This window comes from Marmota flaviventris, chromosome 12 (assembly GCF_047511675.1).
Source record: "Marmota flaviventris isolate mMarFla1 chromosome 12, mMarFla1.hap1, whole genome shotgun sequence".
NCBI lineage: Eukaryota > Metazoa > Chordata > Mammalia > Rodentia > Sciuridae > Marmota > Marmota flaviventris.
The window spans coordinates 44,942,233-44,961,686 of record NC_092509.1 but is presented as its reverse complement, the minus strand read 5'-3'; the positions used below and the strand labels follow the sequence as shown (position 1 = coordinate 44,961,686).

At 39.9% G+C, this 19,454-nt stretch overlaps 1 protein-coding gene across 9 annotated transcripts in view; it reads left to right on the top strand.

Annotated features, from left to right (window-relative positions):
• The window catches only part of Svil (supervillin), a 232,250-nt gene that overhangs the window by 19,384 nt on the left and 193,412 nt on the right, over positions 1-19,454 (top strand). For 2 of the 9 annotated variants that reach the window (XM_071599934.1, XM_071599929.1), the window contains exon 1: positions 18,868-19,122. The exons of 3 other annotated variants lie outside the window; for them this stretch is intronic. The gene's annotated coding sequence lies outside the window, so the exon portion shown is untranslated. Of the gene's footprint in view, positions 1-18,867; positions 19,123-19,454 lie in introns of those variants that run through there. 4 more of the 9 variants (XM_071599935.1, XM_027928427.2, XM_071599937.1 and 1 more) reach the window with 2 other exon arrangements.

Sequence of the window (19,454 nt, the reverse complement as noted above, 5' to 3'; positions counted from 1 at the left end):
GAATATATTTTTTATTTTCTCACAATTTTCTTACAAAATTTCTCTAACTAATCATTTTCTTAGCTTTTCTGCATCTAAAAATTATTTTCTTTTAAAAGCGTCAAATGTGTCCTATTGTTAGCCAGAGTTACAAGCTCAGATATTAAAAATCATTATTATTTTTTTTTTTACTGACAGCTTAATTCTAACTTCAAATGACTAATTTCATTGATCCTTTTTTGACTCTTTAGAGGAAGCAGCATCAAATTCACTATGGCTTTGCTGAAATTGTTTCTTAATATTGTCTGCGTTGTTATCTTTGATTTTTTTTGTAGCCAAAAGCTTTTTCATTTTGCTCTGCTACAGAAAATCATAATTGCCTTTGATTATGACATTTTTTATATAACTTCCTCTTCCATCTCATTTTTCCTTTATCATTCTGACTGTAGAATTAACTTCTGTGACTCTATTTGTTTTTGTGTTATCACTAAGACTATTTTAAATTTGAAAATATTGCCATATTTATTTTATAAACTAAAAAAATTATATTTTATATAAAACAGGTTTTTCAATATAATTGCCAATTGTGGCTTACATAATCATAATCATTTCAGCCAATCAGTGTTGCAGTCCTGTGTAGATCCCCCACACTACACTTTGCTAGTAATATCTTAAGCAATGTAGTATTTAATGTCAAATGTAGTACTGCCAAAGCAAAGTATTCGTGTTTAATAGAAAAATACTTTGCACTGCTTCTGTTTGTAAACTTAAAGAAAATTTATTAAAAGTTGGCATTTTATTCCATATTTCCAGTATGGCACACCATTTTTCAAGTAGCCATGTTTGACCATTGGTTCTTGTACTGGGTAGCTCCGGCCAAGAGCTATTTGCATTTAAACCCAGGGACCTCCTATATCTAGATGGTTTTTCACTTTCTTGTTCTGCAGCTATTTCTTCCTTGCCTGGTTTCACAGCACCCAGGAAGTTTTGGAGTGTAGCAGAGGAAGTAGTAAGTGGTCTCTGAAGAATCTGATGACAGTGCCTCAAGGCAAGTGCTGGTGAACTTTCAACTTTCCACTGTGTTAGACCATTAGGGCAAGTCTTGGGACCAAAGTTCTGACCTCAAGGACAGTCTGGGTCAGACTGTGGGTTCTAATAAGTGTTAGCTTGGAACAAGGCCATGGCAGGCTTTGTAGGTCAACTGCAACTGCTTGTCCTCTTCCCATGGGCCACTGACTGATGACCTCTAGAGCATTCTGACTTGCTCTTCCTTGGATGGGGATTCTTTCGGCAGAGGTTGCATTCTCTTGGTTCTGGATAAAGTAGATTTCATCTTCACACCATCCATTAGGGTGTTAGGGGAAAGCTGCCCCTTAGCCAAGTTGGCTTGAATGTTTTTAAAAAGTCATCTCCATTAATAATCACTGTGCACGCTTATAATCCCAGTGGCTTGGGAGCCTGAGGCAAGAAGATTGCAAGTTCAAAGCCAGCCTCAGCAATTTAGCAAGGCTCTAAGCAATTTAGTGGGGTGCTATATCAAATGCAAAAAGTTAAAAAAAGGGGGGGGGGGGCTGGGGACATGGCTCAGTGGTTGAGTACCCCTGAGTTCAATCCCTTGTACTGGAAAAAAAAAATTGCCGGGAGTGGGTCCTGGGGGATGTGGCTCAGTGGTTAAGTGTTCCTAGGTTCTATCCCCAATACCAAATCATAAAAGTCATCATCATCATCACAGACTATGAAAGTACACATGAGAAAAGTGGAGAAAATGGAACAATTGATTTGTCTGTTGTAAAGAAAATAATGATGCAGTGAAATTTTCATAATTAAGATGCCACCTTCATGAACCAGGACATTATTTTTAGAGTGGGTACACCTGATTTTCTTTAATCCTAATTAGCCTGGACCTTGATTAAACCTTGGATTTCCTTCTCTTTTTGAAAATTCAGTTTATATCCTGAAAATTCCTGAGTTTGTTTTACTGGCCTCATAGGAAAATTTGGGATGTTTACTAACTCTTAGGTTTTGAATCCTTTTCTTTTGTCCCTGATCCTTCTCAATGTTTTCTTATCTCCCAAACACATGTTCTGTGCTTTGTATGTTGATGTATGTTCAGAGAGAGCTCAATCAATAACTGCTCATTACTTACATGTCATAAAATATGAAGTTCGCTTAATTACCACTGAATAGCATGCTTTAGAATCCCTAAAAACATTGAGGAAACAACATTATTTCATTCTCTTTATTTTCCATTTTTTTCGACTCCCCCACTCTTGCATTAGGAATTAGAAAACAGATCCACAGTGAATGTGTCCAATAAATTCACCTGGCTTCATGTTGTTTCTAAGGAAAATAATAAAATCTACACCTCAGAGTCTTTTTAAGGTTTAAGTATTATTTTATTAATGTAGTTACAGTCACTTCCTGTCAAGTCATTCAGGATAGAGATGACTCAGGATAGCTTTGCATTGGTTGGCTACTTGGGATAAATGAGTGACCCTCTGAAATGCAGTGAGAACAGTAAGCTATCTAGGTCCTGTTCCCACCTCTGACACCATCTGGTCAAATAGCTTTGTGAGCAACTTCCCTCTTTCCAAGCCTTATTTATTCATCAAGGTAGGAATTAGACTCTGACACTGTCTCCCAGTCTGTTCACTGAACAGCAGTGGCCCTGAGATGTTGCTAGTCTGGTTTTTCTCCAGAGTATTCAAATGAATTGGAGAAAGATTGTGTGTGTGGAGCCACTCTGAATGATTTGCGCCTCCCATCCTGGAGAGAAGAGGCTTTGACCGGTCACTACATCTCATAGTGACCTGGACATTGCCCTGGTCCAGGAAGTTTGAGGGCATGTCTTCAGTAGGCATGTCGCCCCATGGATTGAGCGACGCTCACCTGTTCCTTTGTGTTATCACCCCTTTGCCCTGTTTAGGATAGAGTGTTCTAAGGAAGCTCCCTCTGTGTCCCCTTCTCTTGCTCTGCCTTTGGGTGTGGCCTTCCTAGATGTCAGTCAGTCTGCTGACAGCAGACATCATGAAGCTAGACTCAGCCCCCTGAAACCTGACCTCTTGCCTCATTTGAATGACTTCTCCTCAATAAAAGGGTTCAGCATGTTCACTTTCTCTCTTTTCTGTGGACCCTTAAGGTCAAAGGACCCCCCCCCCCCAAAAGGTATTTGTCTGTCTCTGTTGGTTATTTCATGCAGCCCAGTTCCCCTGGAGTGATCCTGTGTGTTCTAGTTGCTTAGAACGTGACAATTGTGCATTACCACACTTTATGTCCACACTGGGTATTCAGAAGCTCATAAACACAGTAGAGGCTACAAGAAGCCATTAAGTAAAGAAATCTACTTAGCACTGTTAAATCTTGCTTTTCCTGAACTCTTTGACTATGAAGAGGAGGAACACTCTTGAATATATTGGAGTATCCTGTAGTACATAGTTTGAGAAATATTGGACTAGATCAGGGGTCAGCAGATGAGAGATTGAGAGCCAATCTACCTTGCCACCTGTTTGTGTAAATAAAGTTTTGTTCGAACACAGCCCACACCCATTCATCTATGAACTGTTTGTTTGAGCTCCAGTGGCAGATTTGTATAACTGTAGCACAGACCTGTGTGCCCACAGTGCCTCAAATATTTACCATCTGGTTATTTACAGTCAATAACTCCTAAACTAGATGATTTTTTAAAACGTGATTCATGAACACAGTTGAAAAAAAAATCTGAGAGTAAAGAAGAGCTGTTAGTGAAAAGCAAATAGTGTCTTTTCAGAATCAACACATTTTTTTAAAGAGAGAGAGCGAGAGAATATTTTAATATTTATTTTTTAGTTTTCGGTGGACACAACATCTTTATTTTACTTTTATGTGGTGCCGAGGATCGAACCCAGCGCCCCGTGCATGCCAGGCGAGTGCACTACCGCTTGAGCCACATCCCCAGCCCAAGTCAACACATTTTTAATAGCTCTTTTTTGTAGTATTTCTTCTATAACTCAAATAATATACTTACTCATTGTTTTTGATGCTTCTGCTTTGGGTTTTATCTATTGGTGCTTTTGCTATGATAGATGAAGCTATGTGTGCCCACACTCATACACAGGCAGGCACAACTTCTTTGCTTTATCACTATTGAATTCTTCTATTAATCACCATTGCAATTTTAACTTCCATACACCTCTATGTCTTATTCCATTAGCTTTTCTTCCTTTTATCTCAAGTGCCATATTTTATAAGATGAGCGTTCTCTGTCTTTCAGCTTTTCTCAGCTCTGTCTTTACTTCTGGAAATGTTTTCTTCACTTTGTCATTGGCTGAGTCTAAAGGTTGCAAGCCAATGGAGCAGGGAGTGTAACCTTTGAGTCTAAAGGTTGCATGCAAGCAATGTTAATATACACCCTGCTTGAAGGAGAGCCAAGCAGTGTGGTGTGGACACACTCCTGCTCTGTGACTCTTATAGCACGCTATGGCCTCACTCAGAGGAGAGAGTTTCTAATGTCTCTTTCAAATGGGTTCACATGTTTCTCAAAATCATGGAGCATTTTAACCATGTCTTGCTTGTCTTTTGTTGATGCTGCTTTTTTCCCCTTGAGTTTTTTAATTTTCCTCCCCTTGCCTTATTGAGGGAAGAATCATGCCTCCTTTTGTTCTTTCCCTTCACTATGCAAGTTTTTACATTTTTAAAGGAAAATTGTTTTGATTATAATATTAGTGGGCTAGACTACCTAAGTTTAAGTTGCAGCTCTGGTATTTACCAGCTGTGTCACTGTTCTAAGCTTTTAGTGTCTCATCTGCATAGTAGGGATGATAATGATGATGCTCTCGTAAGTATTATGAGAGTTAATTAAATAATACACAAAAAGTACTTAGTGCAGTATCTGGTGTGTATTTTCTTCTGTAATGGTAGCTTCAGCTGCTATTTTTTTGTAAATGTGTTACATTATTTTCCATTGATTATAATCCATTTAATTATTACTTAAAAAGTACTTCCAATCTGTAAAATACTGTTTCTTTGGCTTTTAAAATTCTACTGCTATTGCTAACCATTGTTATTAGCACTTCTACTGTAGATATCTTCAAACAAGCAGAAATAGGAACTAGGAAAATTTAAGTTTAGGGTACAATTAATGGCATGAGATTAGAAGACATTTAATTTTTTTCTTGGAATTTTTCTTGCAATTTTAAAAATTTTATAAATGTGTAAACCTACAGAAAAGTGGAAAGAACAGTCCATAGTCTGTCTCCCTCTGTGAAGATACTGATAGTTACTTTGGACCTATCTCAGTAATCTAGGATAATCTCCCCATCTCAAGTCCCTTAACTTTATCACATCTGCAAAATCTTGATTCCAAGGATTGAAATATGGATATCTTTTGGGATTTTATTATTCAACCAATTATATATCCTTTGACCATGAATATTTATACAGCCCACATTAATTTTGGCTGTACCAAAGATTTTCTTGGGAAAATTACAAATTGAAGGAGAAAATGGCCACCCTAAATTTTACCTTTGTTACCAATATCCAAGAATAGAGAACTTCTAATGCTTTATAATGTGTCTTAAAGATCAAAGAAAATCTCTCTCATTTATTATTCTTTCTACATTTCAAGTAAACTTTAAAAATTGGCACCAGATTTACATGGTTTGAACTGATCCTTTGTAAGCATCTCAATCTAGTGCTGAAGTCAGGGGGTAATTTTTTGAATTTACTTCTTTAAGTCTATTATTAGTTAAAGTATCTTCCTCCCATCTCCAGGACTCCTGGATCTGTGTATGTCTTTTGGTTTTGGGTTAGACCTTGAGTTACTCTGGGCTATCCTTGTTGATGGAAGAAATAAGAGTGGTGGGGGAGTGAGGGGGTTGGCAGTGAAATTGAACAGGTCCTGAATGTCCAGCACAAGGTTTTGTGTGGAATGTAATCCTGCTGTGACCTCCAGTTTCCACTCAAGTCCTCCCCCTCACTCCTTTCCACCTGCCTACCCGTCCACCCAGGGCCACACCCTTCAAGGGCTTGAGTCCATTGAATTGAGCTCAGAATGATTTTTCTGCTTTGCATATGTCTGTGTGTATATTCTCAAATAATCTGGTTCCAGAAAAGAGTGGCAGAATTGCTCTGGCAGTGTATTCTTGGCACCATATTAGGGGCTTTGACAGCAACCCCTTGGGGTGGCAGTTATACCCATTTCTTATAAGTAAAAGCAGGAGAGAAAGGTGAACCACTTGGGTCTGCCTTTGTCCCTGTGGGTGACTGTACCCACAACTCTCTCTGTGGTTTAGGACAACTTTTCTGACTTCCTTCACTCTTGACCATGGCGGTAGGTTGCTCAGGGTGTTGGTTAAACACACAGCCCCTTCTGGGCAAGGCATGGTTCAAGGTGCAAGAAGTGGACCTGACCCCGCTCTCATGGGGCTTTCAGTCGAGAAAGGGAGACAGAACAACAAACCAAGAAACATGTGATTACAGATATGGTACATGTTCTGTAGAGTGCAATAATGGGAGTTCGGGGTGGAGGGAACCTTTAAACTGGGAGATCAGGAAGGTCTTCATAGAGGAGATGCCATTTGAATTGAAATCTGAACTTGAAGGAGTGGTTGAGCCCAGAAAGAGTGTCACTCACAGGTACCTCCCACCACTTGTGCATTTGGATATTTATGTTCACAGAAAGCATGGAGGTGAATTCGCTGTACCTTTTAGTTCATACCTCCTTTTTCCTGTTTCTTGCAGGTTCTTTAGGGCAGAGGTGTATTTTGTGAATGAATGATTAGAGCCCCAAAGTAATGTTATTAAGTTGTTGCATTTTTATCATGATTTTCTCATTGGAAGAACTTGTGTTCCAGGATTAACCCTTCCCATCTTGTCTCAGATAAAAGGGAATAATATTTAATTTTCCAGTTTCTGCAGTAAGTGATTTTCTTGGGGGTGGATGAAGGGAATGGTTGGAGGAAATAATCAATAATTGACAAATCAAATTTCAAGTGAAATTTGGCAGACAAAAATTGAGATCTTTTCTACTGCAGGTCTATGTTAGAGTCTGGGAAATTAAAAAAGAAGAAATGGGGCTGGGGTTATAGCTCAGTGGTAGAACTCTTGCCTAGCATGTGTGAGCCTGGGTTTTTCTATCCTCATCACCACACAAAACATACACATTCACATACAGACACACACACACACACACACAAGAGTCTGAGAAAATCAACCCTACTAGTGAGAGATGTGGTAAAAACACTTCAGAAGTACTGTAAAACCACATATATTTATTTTTTAAATTTGATGTATCATAATTGTGCATAGTGGCTGGGTACACTGTGATAGTTCAATACATGTATTCAGTGTGAAATAATACAGTCAGGGTCATTGGTATATCCTTCACCTCAAACATTTATCTTTTCTTTGTGAAAATAACATATTTTAGGTCATGATTTATTGCCTGCTCAGTTACTGGTGAACACACACATATATAAAATACTGTAGGTTTAGGGAGTGATATGAGCTTTACAAACTTGGGAAATTTAATGGGAAATCAGAGTCATCTAGGAGAAGAGTGGTTTCCATTTTGAATGTGGCAGGCTAGGGTGATAGTCCACAGGAGCAGGAATGACCCATGAACTTCAACATTAACAGGCAGCTCAAGAACCCACCTGACAGTTTCCTCAGAGGAGAGTCATTGCCATTACTACTGATTTTACCCTGGACCATTTCTAGAAACCACCAGGGAATCCCTATAAGATGGGAAACACCCTGTGGTGTAGTGTACCATTAGCTCCAGAAGGACCCAGGGATTCCCCAGTGGCGCTCCCCTCTACCTCTTTGAGGTCATTGATGTCTGGACCCTCCCCTTAGTAGAGGCTGCCACTGGCCGCATATGTCCATAGTCCACTGGCTGCACACTCTGCTCAGGGCTGGGGGCCCAGGGCTGTTGGAGCTATTTGGAGAACTAGCTGAAAGAGGAGCCTGGTTTCTCCCCTCTTCCTTCTCCCGCTTCACTTGTCATGAATGGAGAAATGAAATTCATTTGGGGTTAAAGATGCAATTTTAAGAGAGGGTTTTCTGACAACAGGTGGCTGTAATGCCAGAGGGCTGCCAGTTCCCTGGTGGCACACAGAGAGCCTGGTGAAGGGGAAGCACAGATGTGCTCAGTATCTGGCATGTGACCCTGAGTTGACACATGTCACCCTCAAATCCAGTGTCAAGAGGGAATGTTAAAATAACTGGACTCAGAGAAATTTGTAAATATTGATGAGAAAACATGAAACTGGGGGAATAACCTTGAATCTATTTTGAAGTTAGAATTTTCTTGTTTGTTTTAAAAAACTAAGCTTTCTCACATTAAAAATAAATGCCTCGATTGTTTCACATGACACCTGGGCCTACCTTGGCCTCTTCACATTTTTGGAGCATCTTGATTGAGACCTTGAGATCCAAGTTGTTTTGTTTTTACAACAAAGTGAATGGAAACAAAAGTCATTCATTTAATGAAATAATTTGATTTCATTGATTTGTTAGTCAGCCTATCAAGTTTCATTAGAATCCGGTCCAGGTAGCGAGATTAATAAGACTCTAGCTCCATGAGGAGGCAGTCTGTCAGGTGAGCAGCTTGTCCACAGATGCATCAAAGTCATCCAAGGTCAAAGGGCTGTGAGCAGTTTGTTTAAGGATTCATTTTCCATGTTACCAGGATAAATTTCAAATGGCTGGTAGGGTTGCCAAAGTGCAGAACCTTGATTCAGTTATGAAATGGAATGGTTTACTCATAATTCCTGCTCCATCTGATCAACTGCATCAACATGTGGTCTGAGCTGACTTCCTGATCACACTGCAGCTCCATGCAGCATCTAGCAGTGAGCACAGGAGCATGGATCCTGCGGTGCACCGCTGCTTGTGGACCCCTCAAGTTGTGCATCTTCTTCAGAATCCAGTGGGGAGGTTAGTTCTTACAGTTTGGACTTGGATCCCATGAGACATTGAAATGCTGCAAGAAGACTTCTGGTTGTACTCTGAGGGGTGGAGTTTTGTGTTTTGATTTTATTTTTCCCTTCCTATAGTTTTTCTTATTTTGATGCAACATTTATTTTAAAAATAGTGCCTACTTATCAGATTTTAGCATGGAACAGTTAACTCTGAAATATCTTGCTTTATTTTTTAACACACCACCATATCCTGAATTGATCTTCCAAATTTATGAGAATTTCAGCTATCACAGATAACTTGTAATTAAGACATTTAGTTACAAGAGTCAAAAATCAAATTAGAGCAATTTTCATGAAAATACAAGTAACCATTTTATGAATGTATTTGTGTTGAATTATTAGCTGTACAAACAAGGAATCTTTTTTTAAAAAATAGGAAATGATAACTCACTATATTTTTAGGCATGATTTTTTTTCCTATTTGTTTTTAAAGCACCTATTGAGGAAACCTGACGATTACACATCCCTCCCCGTCCCAGCTCACACTTGCTTAAGCAAAATGTGAATAGGTTGGCTCATCTAACAGGAAATCCCAGAATGACTCTGGATTCAGATGAGACTCAGTTCTCCTTTGGTTTTGGCCTCATTCTCTCTTACAGGGCTAGGACCTGAAAGATGGTCACTGGCAGCTCTTAACAGCTTTTGTCACTTCATGAGGCCCTTCTGTGTGTTGCATATTATGTCAATCATGTAAATCATCAGTTTGGTGAAGGGAGTACTTTCCCAAGGTGGACAAGCATAAGAAGACTGGAGAGCAGGTCTCCAGTCCACCTCCCTGAGGATAGGGTTTGGGGATATTTATGGGATGAAGAAGTGGGTAGTTTAATGCATGGGGAAAGGTGATTTGAGGTGAAGTAACCATATCCTGCCTGCGTGTAGTCAATCATGACTCTTCACGTTTGAAAAATGTTGGCAATAGCATGATCTGAGGGTGGAGTTTTTGGCCTTCTGACTTCAAAAGGTCACCCCTTGGGCATCCATGCAGGCCCAACTGAAAAGTCCATAGTTTCAACAAAAGTGGCCTTCAAGTAACTGTAAAGTAACCTAGACAACCGTTATCATCCTGACCCAGGCGTCAGGGGTGTTGCCCACAGCAGAGCTAGTGGGAGACTAATAATATGTTGCTCAGCTTCATGACCTCCCAAATTGGGGACTTTTAAAGTGAAGTAGAAGCAAGTACGAAAACCATTTGAAACTAGAGGGGTTATTCAGGTTTTCCCTTAGAACAAAAACAAAACAAAACAAAAACAAAAAAACAAAACCTTCTTTCTTCTACTGTTGCAAAGTCAAATCTTAATGGAAATCTCTTTGGCCTGGATGACGTGCCCACTGCTGTGGACAGAGGGGAGCGGTGCCCATGCATGGCCCAACTTTGCTGTGAGGTGAGGGTAGGGAAAGATGATGAGGTAAGAGGAAGAATTCCCAAATGAAAAGTGGGGTGTAAATGTCCCCTGTGGCATGCAAATATTGTCAGTGCATCGGTGCCTCCTCCAGGACTGGAGTGCAGGGCGAGGAAGGGGGCCACCCAGCAGTATCTATACCTCGTCTTCTTCCTCCTTCTGATAACAGTCTGGTGAGCCGCGAAGTTGTGGGCTCAAGTACTGTGTTTCTCAAACTTAAAAAAAAAATAAAATGTAAATACGCATATCAAGAAGAATGAACTCATAATTTGGGCATGGAGAATCAGGCAGCTAAATCCTGTTTCACATCAAGAATGGAACTAATGGGGCTGGGGATGGAGCTCAGTGGTGGAGCACTTGCCTGGCACATGTGAGGCACTGGGTTTGATCTTCAGCACCACATAAAAATAAATAAATGAAAGGTATTGTGTTCATCTACAACATATATATGTATATAAAGAATGGAATAGTAAGAAGTTTTTACTGCTTTATAAACTGGGGAAGGGGATGCACTGAGTGGGTTACCTGGAATTCTTCCTGTGACATTTTCAGGCTGCTGTGGATGGAAAGATTTTGCAAGTAAATCTTCTCAATGAGAGCATCTCTGAGATCACTTCATAGCCTAGTGTTTGCATGGAAATGAAGCCATGCACCAAATGATAATAAACTGAATAGTTAACGGTGGTCCCATAAGATTGCATCCTTACTAGTATTGCTATCTTCATTTGGGTAAGTACACTTTGATGGTCACATGACAAAATCACCTACTGGTGTACTCCTCAAGGTATATTCCATCATTAAGCAACACATGACTGTTCTTATCAAAGTTGGGGATTGAACCCAGGGCCTGGTGCATGCTAGGCAAATGCTCTACCACTGAGCCACAAACCCAACCCTTTAAGCTTCCATTTTATTTTAGCCGTTCTGTACTGAGCAGTAAGAAGCTTTTGATATGGGTGGATGGACCATGCTTAGTCTTGGTACCGTGTCTGTGACAGGACACAACATTTTGAAACCTCTTTTTTCTTAGGTGAAGTCATTTCCTTCATCTATGTTTTTACTCTTTATATGTCATCTTTTTCTTGTTATTTGTGAAGAAAAACCAGCAATATTACCCTGCATTTGGAAACCTACCAGCACCCTTCCCTGGATAGCCATTAATGTAGAAAGAGCTTTTAAAATCACTTTCCAGTTCCTTACGACTTGGTCAAGTGGGAAAGTTTAAAATCCAAACCGTTATTCAATTTGTTTGGTTTTCTTCATAGCTGGCCATTTTCACCAGCCCATAAATACCCTGAGGAAATTGTAGGATAGATGTTCCCCGGAGTAGCAAGGTGAGTGCTGAGGCCTTGAGGCAGTGAGACCCGGGCCTACCTGGCTTGCCACAAGATTTGACCCATCTGGCTTCAGTCCAGCACCTTCCACCCACCAATACCACTTGTTAAAAAACTTAGCAAGTGTTTCTGGGGAAGAGAAATTCTTTGTCATTTAGTTTGGCCTCAACATCTCATGAGTTATCATTAAAAATATAAGTGGCTAGCCTAGAACTGTGGTGCATACCTGTAATCTCGGCTACTCGGGACGCTGAGGCAGAAAATTGCCAGTTGAAAGCCAGCTTGGGCAACCTGGTTAACTTAATGGTAAGATCCTGTTCTAAAAAGGAAACACACACACACACACACACACACACACATACACTTACTGACAGTTGTACAGTTGTTAAGTTATTAAAACCCATTCTTTTTTTCAGCTTTTGGACAAAGAGAAGGACTGGGTTAGATGCAGACAGTCAACGTTGTTCAGATTGTTTTAAAGACATTAATATACACGTTTTATCATGTTATTTGATGAATCAACCAGACCTTTCTCTTTTTGCCTGAAATAGGTACAGCCCCCATCGGTCATGGAGCTTCCCCACGTTGTCACTGGGTGTTTTAGTTAGCTTTATTGTTGCTGTGACCAAAATACCTGACCAGAACAATTTTAGGAAGGAAAAGTTTGTTTTGTCTCACAGTTTCAGAGGTTCAGTTCATGGTTTGTCAACTCCACAGCTCTGGGCCCAAGGTGGGGCAGAACATCATGGCAGAAGGGCACTGGAGAGGAAAGCAGCTCAGGCCATGGTACTAGGAAGGAGAGAGAGAGAGAGAGAGAGAGAGAGAGAGAGAGAGAGAGAGAGAGAGAGAGAGAGAGAGCGCTTTGTTTATCAGGGACAAAATATAAACCCCCAAGTCAGCCCCAGTGACCTACTTTTTTCAGCCACAGTCTACCTGTTTACAGTTACTGTCTAGTTAATCCATATCAGTGGATTAATCCACTGCTTAGGGCAAAGCTCTCATAATCTAATCATTTCACCTCTGAACCATTCTTGCATTGTCTCACACATGAGCTTTTGGGGCTCACCTCATATCTAAACCATAACACTGGGTGTGACAGTTTTTCCACCTATCTTGAACTTCAAACAAGTTCAAGTAATTTTTAATTTGTTTGTATAAGTGTTACTTCCCATTGTCTACATGTAGCCGCTTGGTCTTCTTTTCACTTACAAAATCTATGATTTATTTTCTTTCAAAATTTGCTTTCTTTTTTTTTTTTTTTTCCTTTTGGAGTGAGATGACTCATGCCTCAGAGTTTTCTTATAGGAGACATCAAAGATATTTAGCCTCCAGAACTGCAATTTAGTATTTTAAATGAGCAGTGAGTACATTCTATACACTTTACCGAGCTACATATATGGTGCTGTATTTTCATTCCTAATTCTCTTGCTGTGGCTTCCAAGAGGGCTCTCTGGACCTTTAGCAAAAAGTGTTCTCTCAGCCCCTGGACAATTGATTCACCAGAGAAGCCTAATTTCTGCCCTCAGAAATACCACAAGTTGTATGGTGTGTACAGAATAGAGAAGAGCCTAACGCTGCCGAGATATTTCAGCGCTCTCTCACCAGAGGTGTCTGACCTTTGGAATTCACCTATAATTTTTTACATTTCCTTATAATTCTGACCATGAGGATGTTTGGTTCCAATTGGTTCAAGAGTGTTTATCAGTCTCATCTCATGCTTTCCACAAGTTCCAAATTCCTCCTTAGTTTTCTTTCACTCCTCTTGGCTATATTAAGAGAGCATTAAATTGTATTTGGGGAACCGTTCAGGACTCAACCATGCTCATAGAACCTGTATCAAATCTGGATATCCCCATCTGTGCTTACATCTTCTTATTGGGCGCAGTGTTCACTCACCATGATTCTGAGGGGGTCTCTCTATGGGATGGGGTGAATGGATGCTGAGGTCCTTCAGGAACCTCACTGAACTCCTAGAACTGGATTTTCAGTTTTCTATGAAACTATGTATGTATTTACCCACTCATTCATATATACATACATATATTCACCTGTCCATCCAACCATCCATCTATCCATCATCTACCGATCCACCTATTTATCTCAGTCACTCTGTAGCTTGGCACCAAATACTCCATCTGTTAGTTTTGCCTCTAAAATGAGAATAGGTATTTAAGGATGAGTGTAACTTTGGTTAATGTTGGTAATGGACTTTTCCGGCTAAGCACATATATTTCCACATGTATTTTATTAGAAGCTACAGGTGTCCTGGCTTTTGTATACTAGAAGGTATTTGAGATGAATGCTTTGGGGGGACAGTCACTAGAGAGGGAAGAAGGGCTGTGATTCATAGGTGTCTTGTATTTGTGAAGTTGGGACCCACACAGCAGCTTGGTCCTGGATTACTGCTGGGTCTGACATACCACCCTGCCTCCAAGGGCAGCTCTCCCTGCTTCATCTTTTCAAGCTTCTGTATGATTTCTGTCCTGCTCAGTGCTCAGGTCTCTCTGCTTTCCTACTTCTCCAAGTATCTCTAGGAAGATACTGCCCTGTGAATAGAAATTTAAAGATTATATTTGAAGATCCAGTCAATGAAAATATATTTGGATGTCTTCACAACTGTGTGTGTGTGTGTGTTGAGAAGGAGAAAAGAGACTCTTCTAGACTGTATTTTCCCTTCCTCTCTCCCACCCCTCAAATAAATGCACAGAACAGAGGTCCTGTAGTGTCATGCTTCAGAATATGACTCCGGAACCACTCTTCTTACTTTGAATCCTGGCTTGGCCCTGACGTTTGGCCAACATGCTAAATTGTCTATGTCTCAGTTTCCCAGTCTGTAAAATGGGGATGAGCATAGTTGCTGCCTTATACGATTACGATAAGGCTCACAGAGTTCTCATATGGAAAGGACTTGGAGTGCCTGGCACATCAGAAGCTCTGGGTCAGTGTTAGTGATCATCGAGCCAAAACCATATGCATCCTATCTGTTCTGGAATACTTGGTAGGAACAAAAATGTATTTTGTACATTTAAAATGTACATTTTGAATCATTATTTTGTCTAAATTTTTACAGTAACAAAAACGAATTCCTAGTCACAGGTTTGGGTGGGAAAGATCAGTTCTAATTAGAGAAGGCATCAAATACAGCCTCCCGGAAGGTACTGAAAAGTGGAAAGTTGTTCAGTTCTACTTGTTATAACAACAACACCCCTTGAACATTCCAGGTGATGCACCATGCTGTGCGCTTGACCTGATTGTCTCATTTGAGGCTGTTAGGAAGTTTCTAGGTTTGTTCCTATACCCATTTTACAGAACACTAAAGGAGTTAGGCAAGGTCATGAAACTTGGTCCAGGGAGGCAGTGGCTGAATGCCATCTGTGGAATTCCTGAGCCCACCTGCTTACTTGCTGGGGATGCTATGCCACCACTGAGGCTCATGGCCCCTGCCCAGGCCAACCTGGGGGAGTCACTCTGCTCTATCATCTTAATCACATCATCGCCTATGGTTGGTAGTAAGTCTAGGCATGCATTTCCTTTTAAAGCAGTCTTAATGTTGTCGAACGTCTGCTGGCAAGTCAGCTTGCCAAAAACAAGGAGCCAGATTTGTGATATTTTTGTTTCCTATGGTTTGATGAAGCTAACCGGCCTAGAAAACTCCTTTTATAGATGTGAAATAGCTGGGGTTTTTATCCGAGGTTGGTGGTGACCTATGTGAGCGAGCTCCCTATTGCTCTTTGACTGATGCCCTTCAAGCTTGCTAATTTCATTCCAGGAGGGGGACCAGAGCAGGGCAGTCACCTTTTTGTTTAGCATGAACTCAAACATTTGAAAGGATGATTTTGAGCTTTTATTTTATTTTTTTTTCTTGTTCCTAGACAACAATGGTGAGATAATTCAAGTGTGCACCTACCCTAGAATATGGCAGACATTCTGTAATCTTTGTTCTTTATCCTCTGGTGACCCTGAGGAGAAGGGGGATTTGCTGTCAGTCCTTGGAAACCTGGAAAGAACTATAGCCACAGCCTAATCCTGAGCTATGAATTTGCACTCATTTGAGAAATAGGCCAATTGGACAAAAACACTGAGTCATTAAGCTTGGTCTTGACCTCTGAGACAGGATTAGTAAACAAACTGAATCATAAATTGTTTATTATTTTGGTCACAGAAGCTGAAGAGTCCACATCAAATGAATCTTTAAAATTATATTATCCTACATGCTTCAGATTGAACGTTGTCAGTTACTTGGACTCCTAACACTGTTGCAGATTGAAATGTGAAAGAAAACATCTTTCTACAATGGAATATTATAATTCGATTTAAAGGGAAAATATTCTTTTACTCTTCTCACTCTTCTAGAAGAAACTGTTCCACTGAATAATTGATGCTTCTAAAATGAAGCCTTGTATTTTTATGATACTAGAATAGCTTTCATTATCTAAATGAATGCTAGAGAGCCCTGCATATTAACTATGTCCATATAATAAACATTTTGAACATAGGAAGACTCAGCCAACTTGATTGTTCTTAGGTAAAGTTGAGATTGGGAATTACACAGAACCACAAATAATTGCACGTGATAAAACTAATCATGATATGCAAATTGGCAACTATTAACAACCACATGAAGATTTTCCCCATAGTTTTGTTTAAATAAAGTAGATTGCCTCATCTGGAAACTTACATCATTCAGAATGGCAAATACATTATGCTTTACACTTTTTAAAAGAATTGGGAGAAATAGTCATTTGTAATCTTTATTTTAATTTTATATTAGGTTTTTAAATTCATTGGTTTTCATGACAGACAGACAAAACAAAACACGATGTTCCCTGGTATTTATTGCATATTGTGGATCAGAAGTTCCTACTTCTAAAATGTGTACTTGGCTCAAAATGATATAAATACACTCCATGGTTCTGATTTAAACTTAAGAAAATCCTTTCTGGAGATTACACAGCGGGTCTTTGTTACCCCAGGATAATTAGAACCAGAAAAAGGCCACTTAAGATGATCCACTTCAATGGGGACAATATAGTGAATAAAGAAAAAGCTTGGGAGATTATTTTGAAAAGAATCAACTGAAAATTATGAAAATAAGTTTATTTTAACTAACATTTAACACAATTTAGGTGATTAGTGTGACTGTGACCAGCTCTTAGAATAAGAGTACAAATATCGAGTGTTGATTGTTTTGAGAGGAGTAAGGTTTTGGGGCAGTATTTTATAAATTCTCCTTATTCTAGGGCTGGGGTTATGGCTCAGTGGTAAAGCACTTGCCTACCATGTATATGAGACACTGGGTTCGATTCTCAGCACCACGTATAAAAACAAATAAATGAAATAAAAGTCCATCAACAACTAACTAAAAAAATTTTTAAAAAATTCTTCTTATTCTAAATTCAAATCTATTTCTTTATGTCTTCCACTTATTGGCCCTAGGTCTGGTATGGCTAATGAATGTGAATTTAAATATGGTTTTCTTTAACTATCAATTCAATCACTACATTTAGTTTTTTGGTGTGTAACCACTTAGCCACATCCCCATCCCTTTTTGTATTTTATTTAGAGACGGGGTCTCACTGAGTTACGTAGGGCCTCACTAAATTGCTGAGGTTGGCTTTGGACTCGCAATCCTCCTGCCTCAGCCTCCTGAGCCACTGGGATTAAGGCATGTGCCACCACGCCCGGCTACATTGTAGTATTTTTTCTACCACATTTGACATTTCCATCACATCATAAAGATGGCAGGTGCTACGAAAACATTGAGGATCTTGTTGGTCATTTTCCTTTGGAGCATTTTCACTTCTTTAATATAAAAGTCCTTCTTGAAATTCCTACCTTGCTACCAACTTTTAATTTTTCTTTTAAATAATTGCTTTCTAATCAAACTGCTCAGTCCCCACTTGCTATTGTTTCTCCTCTTGTTGGGGAAATTCTATAATGTTGTTTTATTTATCTTATGTAATTGTGTATTTGGGGGCAAGTTTTGCAGTTTCAGTTTGCAGCAGACACACACCTTTTTATGGGAGTATAAGCCATTCGTTGGCAGTATTAGGCATAGATGCTGATGTTGAACAAAGATGCATTTTGGGGGGTGGGGGGTCCCAGGGATACAACTCAGGGGCACTCCACCACTGAGCCACATCCCCAGCCCTATTTTGTATTTTATTTAGGGACAGGGTCTCACTGAGTTGCTTAGTGCCTCACTGTTGCTGAGGCTGGCTTTGAACTCACAATTCTCCTGCCTCAGCCTCCTGAGACGTTGGGTTTACAGGCATGTGCTAACGTGCCCATCTCAAAGATGCAGTTTTGAGTGGAGACTCAAGTCATAAGACAGTTATTAGGAAATACATGAGTGTTTTGAAGGCATACTTTTCTGAGCATACTTTTAACTTTAGGGATTTGGATAATGAATATTCATAATGAGAACCCCTAATTTTTTTGTAGGAATCCATCATCAAGTGCTCTATTTAAATAGAGGTTATATGAGTGGGGAGACCCTGACCATGAGTCCGATCAAGGATGGATCACTTACTTTCTTTGACCTACATTTACTTATATTTTCTATTCACAGCATCCTGTTCTAAATTGTTGGATATGTTACACCTATCAAGAGTGATATCATTCTGTTTTCATAGAATCCTTGAACTCAGCAGACATGAACCAAGTCCTTCTTTTGGTTATTTGTACACACACACACACACACACACATACAAACACACATGTTTTATAATTTCAATAGTTTCATCCATTCATAATCATGCTTTTGGCAAAGCTGTAATCAGCACTTTGGTAGTTTTAAATTCTGCCATTTGCTGGTGGTATTTCACGAGTGTTTGCTATGTATTGCAGTCTTAATGTCTTCTTCTGCTTCATTTTCAATGGCTGATAGTCCACTGAGTAGAGGAGTTGTAACATAAATGAATAAATATATCCCGTCCATTGGGCAACATCTTAATACTTTGAGGTTTTTTTTTGGGGGGGGGGGGTTGGCCATGTTACTAAGATTTCTTTGAAGGTAGACCATTTTTTAAAAAGAGCTTCTCCGACTTGGAGCACAGTTGTGTGTGCATTTCTGTATGCCTTTTGTTGCTGCTGTAAACAGGAAGAAACAAACTAAGGCAAGCGCGTGTTTAAGTGAAGCAGAGGGAGGAACAAAGGGAAATTGCAAGAACATTATCTCATTCTGCTGCCAAGCAGGGCACATGGAGATCCTGGGGTGTCCAGGAGGAAGATGACAAGACAGAAGCCCAGGTGGAGCTCTGAGGGGTATCTATCCTCAGTTGCTTGGCTGGCCCTGCCGTAGTACACCTAGCGTTTGATCATCTGGGAAGATTGGTGACCTTTGGCTTTTGAAGCTGCACTGCAGGAGCAGCAGGCTCATCCAGGGAGGAAAGCAAGCAGTCATCCTCAGAGGGGAGACAGTCTCCAGGAGCAGATGGGCTCACAGCGGTAAAGCATCCACAAACTGAATTAGCTAATACTACATTATTAAAAAATACAGCACTTTTCATTTTTGTTCAAGATCTTGGAAATTTTCAATGCACCCTTGGGGGAAAATAGTTTGTTCATCCGTTATAATTAGATTTGCCACCTCTTACTCAGATAAAGGAAGGTAATTGACACTTTCGCCTTCTTACTGCGCATCTACTTCGGGGTGTGTATGTCATTGCTTCCTCTGCATATGTGGGTGAACTATTTGCAATGCTTATTTCACATAGCTTGCCACAGGACCGAGGTGGGTATTGGGCAAGAATGGGAACTATGCATTGCAGAAATAAGGG